Genomic DNA, 10,415 nt, shown 5'->3' on the forward strand with positions numbered 1-10,415 from the left:
TTTTGTCTGTATATTTCCATTGCCCTTATTTGCAGTTTTTGCCCCTTATTTCCATTTTATCAAATGCCATTTCTGACACTTTTCACTCCATTTTTTTTTCCATTTTATGCCAGTGTTGCACATTTTCACCCATTGTTCCCACTTTTTGACCATTTTTGCCACTGGTAACTCATTTTATGAAGTTTCTTACCTATTTTTGCCATTTTCTCCCCATTTTCCCCACTTTTTTTTTTTACCAAGTTGTTCTCCATTTTATGCCAATTTTGCTCTTTTTCACCCATTTTTGTAATTTTTTGCAACTTTTTGACCATTTTTGCCACCAGTAACTCATTTTTTGTCACTTCTCACCTAATTTTTGCCAATTTCTCCCCATTTCAGCCACTTTTCACCCATGTTTTTGCTGTTCTATTCCAATTTTGACCCTTTTCACCATTTATTGCCACTTTTGCTGCTTTTTGGCCTGTTCAGTCACTTCTCACCCCATAATGCTTAGTGTTTGCTACTTTTTGACCATTTTTGCCACCTGTAAATCATTTTTGTCACTTCTTATCCATTTTTGCCACTTTTCACCAAGGTTTTTGCCATTTTTTTAAATTCTAAATTGAAATTTTGCCAAGTTTTTGCCCATTTTAGTCACCTTTCAATAATGTTGGCAATGGGTTTGCCACTTTTGACCATTTTCGCCACCTGTAACTCATTTTCTTTGTCACTTCTCACCTAATTTCTGCCACTTTTCACCCATGTTTTTGCTGTTCTATTCCAATTTTGCCCCTTTAACATTTTTTGCCACTTTTGCTGCCTTTTGACCATTTTTGCCACCTGTAACTCATTTTATGTCATTTCTTAACCATTTTCCCCCTTTTCACCCATTTCTTACACTTTTTTGCTGCTTTTTGACCATATTTGTTTCCTTTTACTTATCTTTGTTGCCACTTGGTTTGAATGTCATAGTGAACTCAGAACTCCAGATGGTTTACAGGGGCACTAACTGGTCAAATCAGGAAAGATTTGAAATAACAAGAGCGTGTTGTTTTCTCTTCATGACAGTAATGTCACATAAAGACAACATCCAACATGGATGAAAACCTTCTAATGTCTGCAGGAGCAGTCAGAGTCAGAGCGCTGATCGGATGATGTGGAGTGGATGCTGCTGCAGTGGGATGAGCTGCTGTAAATCTGAGACTGGCACTCATAAAGCTGGCCTGAATCAGACTTTTATTTGCAGTTCTGTAGACCAACATCTCTGATCAAAAGTGACTCCTACATGAAGCTGAAACTCCAAACCGCTGATTAGAACATGGAACCACAGTTTAGCCATTAGATCAAATAAAGGACTTCTGTTTTCCTTCAGGACAGAATGCATGATTCAGCACTGCTGAAGGTTACAGATTTAATATATTAGATTACAGTTCTTCTTTGTTTCTGTTGGGGAAATGAGGAGTGGAAGCATCGGCAGGCGTGAAGCAGCTTAAACTAATCACAGTCTGACATGGAGCCTGTGGAAAAGCAGCATCAGAGCAGACAGCAGGAGCTCAGAGGATGGACGTTTTCAATCTCTGGATTCACTTTCATTCACTCGTGGACGTCTCATTGGTTCTGTGACTGTTGAAATGAACTTTGACTGGGGGTTACATTTCCACGCTGCCACACACTAACTCTATCAGAATGATAAACTCAAAACCTGAGCCGGAATAAGGACAGGTGGGAGACACTCAAACACGTTATCTGTCTGAGCTCAGAGCGCGTTGACCCTCTGGCACACACAGCCCCACTGAGCATCTCCCATTAAAGCCTCTAAGAGCAGCTGATTAGTTACAGCCCTCACCTGGGAGCAGCAGCACAGGTGAGCCCAGGTCTCTAACCAGCAGGGGGGATGGGGACCAGGTTTGTAGGGACAATCACCAACTTCTGAACAAATCTACACTCGTAATAGACATTAATGCCGGGTTAATTCAACATCAGTTTTAACCCCTCAAGGGTCGACTGGTTAGGACAGCATGTGTAAGCTCAAATCCACATCCAGGCCTACAAATGAACGCCGATCAGTGAGGCTGACAAAAGAATAAACTCACTAAAAACAATGAGCACTAGTCTCCTACAAAAGTCTGTGAGGGTAACAGACTAGAGATAGAGAGAGCCTGAGGAGCATTTCATCATCTGACTGCAGAGGGAATGAAGGATTTTAATGGAGGTTAGTTTTACAAAATAACTGAAAGGCCCAGAGAGAAGTAGAGCAAGATGGATTCTAGATCACTCTAAACACTTTCAGCCAAGCGAGGGGGGCGTCAGAAACATCCCTCTGGTACGTTTGGAAATGGTTTGGATGGGAGATTCTATTTTTAGAAGGCTGATGATAATCATACAGAGTAGACGGAAAGTTCCAGTTCACTAACCACTGATCATTTTAACCCAGCGATACTCAACGTCTGGCTCTTTTATGTCTTCATTTGATACGTTATTCCCATTTTTGCCACTTCTTTTTGCCACTTTTATCCTGCTTTTGCAATCCCCCCCCCATCGCCCCTTTTTTTTTTTTTTGCCTTTTTTGCCACTTTTCACCCATTTAAGCTGCCTTTTGCAATTAAATGCCACGTATTTCCTATTTTGCCATCTTTGATGCTTTGTGCCCATTTTCCCACCTTTTCACTTATTTTTTGCCATGGTTTTGCCACTTTTGGACCATTTTTGCCACCTGTAACTAATTTTTTTCTACCACATTTCACCCATTTTTGCCACTTTCGGACCTTTCTTACCATTTCTCTCCCAGTGTTTGCCCCTTTTTGCCTATTTTTGCAACTCCTCGCACATTTAAGCTGTCTTTTGCAATTAAATGCAACTTTTGTCCATTTTCCCCAAATTTTTTTTTGCTGATTTTTGCCCATTTTTCTAACTTTTTGTCTGATTTTTGCCCATTTTTCCAACTTTTTTCTGATTTTTGCCACTTACGGACATTTTTTGCCACCTGTAGCTCACCTTTTTGCAACTTTGCACATTTAAGCTGCCTTTTGCAATTAAATGCCACTTTGTGCTGATTTTCTCACCTTTTTTCAGACTTTTGCCACTTTTTTGCCTCCTTTAACTTATTTTTTGGTAATTTTTCACCCATTTTTGCCATATTCTGCCCCTTTTCGCCCCTTTTCTCCCAGTGTTTGCCCCTTTTTGCCTATTTTTGCAACTTCTCGCCCTTTTTTGCTGCCTTTTGCAATTAAATACGCCTTTTGCCCGTTTTCCCACCTTTATTTTTCTGACTTTTGCCACTTTTGGAGAATTTTTACCACCTCCAACTCATTTTTTTGCCACTTCTCACCCATTTTTGCCACTTTTCCCTCAGTATTTGCCCCTTTTTACCTATTTTTGCAACTTCTCACACATTTAAGCTGCCTTTTGCAATAAAACGCCACTTCGTGCCGATTTTCCCATCTTTTTTTCAGATTTTTGCCACTTTTTTGCCTACTTTAACTTATTATTTGGTCACTTCTCACCCATTTTTGCCATATTCTGCCCCTTTTCGCCACTTTTCTCTCAGTGTTTGCCAATTTTTGACTGCTTTTGCCACCTTTAACTTATTTTAATTTTCACTTTACACCACTTATCCATGAGTGAACAATATGTCAGTTATTTGAAGACTTTGTTGACATTTTTGGCCACGATGAAGGAATACAGACAACAGCTGTGCATGACGATGACTTGTAGCTACATCTCTACATTATGAAATTAAACACTGATATGTAAAGAACTCTTTATTGTCCAATATGTCATTTAAAAACAGATATATTTATTGGAATACAGAGACCAGTGTACACTCAAAACATAATGATGCCAAAAACCGTGACTTTGCATTCGAACCTGGACTCTAACGATGACAAACAGAAGTATTATTAGATGCAGCAGACATACTGAGTCACCCTAAACCCTGAGGATGGCTGTCCTCATTAATCTAAGAGCTGTTTTGTCTGTAAAATGTTGGAAAATCCTGGGAAAATTCCTGTAAGTTTCCCAGTGTAAGAGCTTTAAAGTGCAGCCAGCAGTCCCAAACCACAAAGATTGTTTTAAGACAATGGAAAGAAATAAACCCCAACCTTTGAGGACAAGGAATCAGAGGTTTGGAGATTTAGCCTGAAAGATCTAACCTGGTAGAGGCAGATAACACACAAGGGGTTAAACTCTGAGTGGCTTATTTCCTCCTTCCAGTGTTTCCAGTCATGTCTGACAGCTGATGATTGGCAGCAGATATGGAAATGTTTCCTGGCAGACATGGAGCCGACGTCACTGCTGCGACATCTTCTGCTTCAGCTTGGATGAGACGCCGAGCTCCTCTTGAGTCTCTCAGCCTTTGCTGAGTCAGGACCATCAGCACAGATCTTCAGTGATTAGAAGCTGCTCTCTCAGCCTCATGTCTTCATCCTGTTGGCTCGACCACAGATCAGAACAAAAACCACAGCGCTTGGATGGATCTCCTACAGCAGTACTCCTGAACACGTTAATGAGAGTCAGCCACGTCCCCCAACTCTACCAGCCTTTAGAGCCTTTCGAGACACTAAGAGGGGTCGCCAGATGCCTTAAAAATTAAACATGTTTTTAAATTGAAATGTGTCACTATATTTACCACTTTTAGTCAATTTCTGCTAAATTTGGACCCATTTTTGCCAATTTACACCAATGTTGCAATTCTAACCCATTTTCATCACTTTCCCCACTGGTTTATCCAATTTTAACACAATTTTGAAACCCTTTTTTGCAAGTTTAAAACCTTTTCAACCACTTTTTTTCCTGCCTTTTTGCCACCTCTAAACCAATTTTTTGCTACTTTCTCTCTATTGTTGCCTTTGTTGACCCATTATTGCCACTATTAAAGATCCTGTAAAGTGAAAATAAATCTGTTAAGTTGGCAAAAATGAGGAGAAAAATGGGCAAAAATGGGGAGAAAAAGTGCAGAATGGGGGGAAGAAATTGGCAAAAATGGGGAGAAAAATTGGCAAAGATGGGCAGAAAAAATTGGCAGAAATGGGGAGAAAAATTGGCAAAAATAGGTAGAAAAAATTGTCAAAAATGGGGAGAAAAGTGGCAAAAATAGGTAGAAAAAATTGTCAAAAATGGGGTGAAAAGTGGCAAAAATAGGTAGAAAAAAATGTCAAAAATGGGGAGAAAAATTGGCAAGAATGAGGAGAAAAAGAAGCAGAAATGGTGAGGAAAAAACTGGCAAAAATAAGTAGAAAAAATTGTCAAAAATGGGGAGAAACGTGGCAAAAATAGGTAGAAAAAATTGGCAAAAATGGGGAGAAAAGTTGGCAAAAATAGGTAGAAAAAATTGTCAAAAATGGGGAGAAAAGTGGCAAAAATAGGTAGAAAAAATTGTCAAAAATGGGGAGAAAAGTGGCAAAAATAGGTAGAAAAAAATTGGCAAAAATGGGGAGAAAAATTGGCAAAAATGGGCAGAAAAAATAAGCAGAAATGGTGAAAAAAAATGTCAAAAATGGGGAGAAAAGTTGGCAAAAATAAGTAGAAAAAATTGGCAAAAATGGGGAGAAAAGTGGCAGAAATGGGGAGAAAAAATTGGCAAAAATTGGGGAGAAGAAGTGGCAAAAAATGATTTTAAAAAAGTTACAGGTGGCAATCGGATGAATTTTAGCTCTTGTGCTAATTCCAGCACATTTACACTGATGTGTGTTGTGAAAATGTTGATTGATGTGCACTGTCCTAATAAAATAAATAAATAAATATAAATAAATAAAAAATGGTCAAAAAACATTAAAATGTGGCAAAAAATGAGTCACTGAAATGGGCAAAAATGGGGAAAAGTGGCATACAATGGCAAAAGGCAGCTTAAATGTGCAAGAAGGTGCTAGAAAATGGCAAACATTGGCGAGAGTGATGAAAAAGGTAAAAAAAAAAACGAGTTACAGATGGCAAAATATTCATATAAGGTAAAAAATGTGGCAAAAAAATGAGTGAAAAGACATTTAAATGGACAGAAGTGGCATTCAGAGGCAAAAGGCACCTTAATTAGGTGAGAAGAGTCAAAACATGGGAAAAAGGGGGAAAAATACAAGAAGAAATAGCAGGACAAAAAAATGAAAGACTGGTGAAAAGGGGCGAAAGAAGTGAAAACTTGGCTTAAAAAGCTGTAAAAATAGATTCAAAGGGTTGTGTGTGTGTGCACGTAAAGGCAATAAAAATATACAAACAAAAAAAAAAAGTCGCAATGTGAAACATCCTCCTGTTGTCTATCTATAACTCGGGTTCTTCATGTATGTACAGTAAAAAGCAGTGTAATCGTGGTCGTGCTGTTCCTCAGGATCACTGAGTGTAAAATCCTCCCCGCTCTTCCAGTCGTGAGCTCATGCTGTGAGAAGTGGGTCAGTAGTGGGGGGCCGGTCTGGGTCAAACTCGAACACTTATTTCTGATGTGGTCCAGGTTGAAGATTTCACGGTGAGTGTGTGGGTTCAGGGTCGAGAGTTGCAGCAACTCTCAGCAGACGTTTCAGGTTTCAGTCCAACTTCTTAGCTCAGCCTGCAGCCACAGAAGGCTTAATTTCATTTTCATCCATTTGGAGCATTTTGTTTGCTAAACAGAGGAGAGCAGTCGTTTGTATCAGACCGTGACAGCAGGAAGGCTAATCAAACTTACAGCTGTGGATGATGAGAAATATTCTGACAACTCAAAACATATGGGCTCTAGACATCTCTCATCTTTGAAGGAGTTTAATTCTGATTTAATTCTAGAGCTGGTAAAGAGATCGTGTTTTCTTACTGCCAGAACTGATACTGATCAGGTAAGTCTACTGTCGATACGATCACGTTTAGAGTGAGTAGGGATAATAATGTTGGACTGCCCAATATTAAAAGTGATCTATAAATCAATGTTAGACCCAAACTTCATTCTTTAAACAGATGTTAACATTTAAGAAATAAGGATTAAAAAAAGAAAAATACTAGAAACTAATCCTCTATTGGACTGAGGTCTGGGCTTTGACTCAGCTACTCCAGAAAATTCCTCTTGTTGTCTTTAAACATTTCTGTGTAGCTTTCTCTGTGATGCAGCATGATGCAGCATCCCCACAGCATGATGCTGCTGAGAAGCATCCCCACAGCATGATGCTGCTGAGAAGCATCCCCACAGCATGATGCTGCTGAGAAGCATCCCCACAGCACAATGCTGCTGAGAAGCATCCCCACAGCGCGATGCTACTGAGAAGCATCCCCACAGCACTATGCTGCTGAGAAGCAGTGTTCTTTTGTCTTTATGGTACAATGGTAGCAAGGAATACTGACGAACCAGGTCAGTCAATTCAGTTGACATTCGAGAGGGTTTTTAAAATTTTTTTTTGTCATGCTTAAATTGACCATGATTGATTTGTAAGATAAAAAAAAAGGTAAAACACCAAGAGGGTGAATGCTTTTAACAGGGCCTGCATGTCCCCTGTAGGTTGAGCTCTTTCAGACTTCTGTCTTTAACTTTAGTCTTCTTCTCAACCTAAACGCCTGATCAAATCTTCCTCCTCTACTGTCTTGTCCTTGTCTTGCCTTAGAGCTCTGACACAGACACAGCTCCGCTCTGTTCATCTCTTCGATCTGTTTCCAGTTTTCTTGGACTCAGCTGTTGGGACGTTAATCGATGGCGAGGCGTCTGCTGCTCTGTTTTCCCTTAAGATGTTATCCAATCAGCACCTCTCTCAGAGAAGCTATTAAGGTGATTAATGAGCTTCCTCTCTATCATCATGGTCAATTACTGATGACTCAGCCTCACTGTGACAAACTTACAGCTCCATCCTGTGATGGAGGGTATTATCTTCAGTGACTTGGCGGTGTTGGCTCATTACAGCTGTGATCGGAGAGATATGTGCTTCAGTGTTAGACCTGCTGGGACTGACACCGTCTACAGTTTCAGATCTGAAGACTTTTATTGCGTTATATTCTCAGCTCTAGGGCCCACTCTCGCTATCTCGTGTAGATTTAGTTGCCACGCAGAGTGTGAGAGAAAACAACAACAGCGTAGCTATCTATCTTTCCATTTCCTCTCCTGAACCGGCTGCCAAAGGCAAACAGCCGACCTCCCACGAGGAGCCGACAGCTGAGTCCCTGCAGCGCGAGCTGACAGAGTCCAGCAGCTTCATATGACAGGGGGCAACACCTCCAAACCTCCTGATAGTACAGCTGCATCATCGACCTGCTCTGGCCTTCTGCTCCACGCAATATTCGACAACATTATTCACATTATTATTGAGTCCCAACGGTTTCAACACCACAGATAATAACAAAGACTAAAACTGATCCTAAAGCATCCAGTTCAACCAGCACATCTATGTATTTAGCAGCAAGTTCTTTATTAAAATCATTTCAAGGCTAAAGCAGCTCTAAAAAATAGAATCTTTATTTCTAAATACATGTTCATTTCTTTACTAAAACAAGAACAATTTAAAGATAATCTTTATGGCACTGATCATCAACTGGCGGCCCGGGAGCCACATCAGGCCCCCCAAAAGCTTCCTGTCCGGCCCCCGAAAGATCATTAAATTCAGAAAAGGTGGAAAAGAAGATTTTAAGAGAATACTTTTGCTTTAAATGGCTGCAGCTGTTTAATCCATCCCAGTTAACATTACAATAGTTTGACTAACCATTTGATCTGTTTTACTGAAATTTACTGTCAAAATAAGTTGATATTTAAAAAATGGTTAAGGTTGGCAGAAGTGTTGCAAAAATTGGCAGAAAAAAGTTGTGAAAAGAGGTTAAAATGTGGCAAAAATTGTAAAGGAGGAAAAAGGGGCAAAAGGTATCAAAAATCGGTTACAAATGACAAAAAATAGTGCAAGAAGGTAAAGAAAAGGGGTTAAAAAGTGGCAAAAATTGATAATAGAGTGGCATAAAGGGGATAAAACATACAGAAAATGTGGTTTAAATGGGGCTAAAATCTTTCAAAAATTGGGTTGATGGGGCAAAAAGTATCAACAATGGGTTAAAAGTGGGAAAAATGGTTTTAAAGTTGCAAGAATTGTTGCAAAATGAATAAAAAGGGTTAAAAAGTGGCAAAAATGGATAAAAGAGTGGCACAAAGGGGATAAAACATGCAGGAAACGTGGTTTAAAAGGGGTTAAAATCATGCAAAAATTGGGTTAAAGAGGCAAAAATTATCAAAATGGGTTAATATTGGTGCTAAATGACAATTAGGGAGGGTCCATTCTCTGTGATTTTCAGGGGTCCGGCCAATCCTGTTGTCAGGCCTGCTGCATTCTAGATAATAGGGATAGATCTCACTGGTAATGACTAAAAATGTCCTGTAGTTTAAAGGAAAATACAAATACTACTGCAATAATATTTCAATCAGACCAAAATGTTCATTTAATTTTTGTGTATTTGAAAATCCGGCCCCCAGAGTTTCTGTTGGGACTAAATCTGGCTCTTGTGCAGATGGACTTGATGACCCCTGATTTATAGTCAACAGACCTACTCACATCTAAAGGTAGGATCAGCCAATCAGAGACGCCGCTGTGACACTCCAGGATTTGTTTTTAATAAAAGTGATTAACAAACAGAGATCATGTCTTTTACATGACCATATGTCAGGGGTGTCAAACTCAAGGCCGCGGGGCCAAATCTGGCGCGTGTTGCAGTTATAACCGGCCCACCAGATCAGATCATATTTTTATCATAACCGGCCCATCAGTCTGAGGTCTGCAGATTTCCTCCAGTATAAAAATGTGAACTTAACCTTGAAGATTTAAGATATCCCCGATGAGTCTTAAAAATTATAAATAGTAAAGAGTAGAATTGATCTGATTAAAAGTCAGGACTCAAAGTTATGATTTTAACTTTTTGTCTTATGTGTTGACCTTTTAGAATCACAATTTCTAAAACTCATGATTTTGTTATTTATCTCACATTTTGAACATAAGATCTCATGATTTTGAACTGTATATCATATTTTGACCTTTCCATGTCATAATTGTGACTTTTTCTCTTACATTTTGACCTTTCAGATCAACATTTTTAAATTTTGAACAAAATTTTACATACAAAACTCATTAACTTTTTTCTCACATTTTCAACTCTTAACTTTGACTTTTATCTCATTTTTTTTTACCTCTAAAACTCACAATTTTGAATTTTATCCCATATTTGACCTTTTAACCCTTTACCTACTGAGTCTAAAAATGGCGATTTGGACATATTTTGTTACTATGGCTGTAAAATAGTCAGGAAATGCCCTAAGTCTGAGATCTCTGGTCCCTTTTCCCAGGAGTACTTGAACTTGACTTTTCAACATCTGGTTAATGATTATAGCACATTATATGGAATTGTCAGCAGTTTAAAAGAAGAAAAACACGTTTAAACAGGTGATGATGGTTTTACAAAAATCCACACCATGGCAGAAGTTTTACAGCTGATGGTATTGTTACCAGAATACCATTATCACCAGA

This window comes from Cheilinus undulatus, linkage group 14 (assembly GCF_018320785.1).
Source record: "Cheilinus undulatus linkage group 14, ASM1832078v1, whole genome shotgun sequence".
NCBI lineage: Eukaryota > Metazoa > Chordata > Actinopteri > Labriformes > Labridae > Cheilinus > Cheilinus undulatus.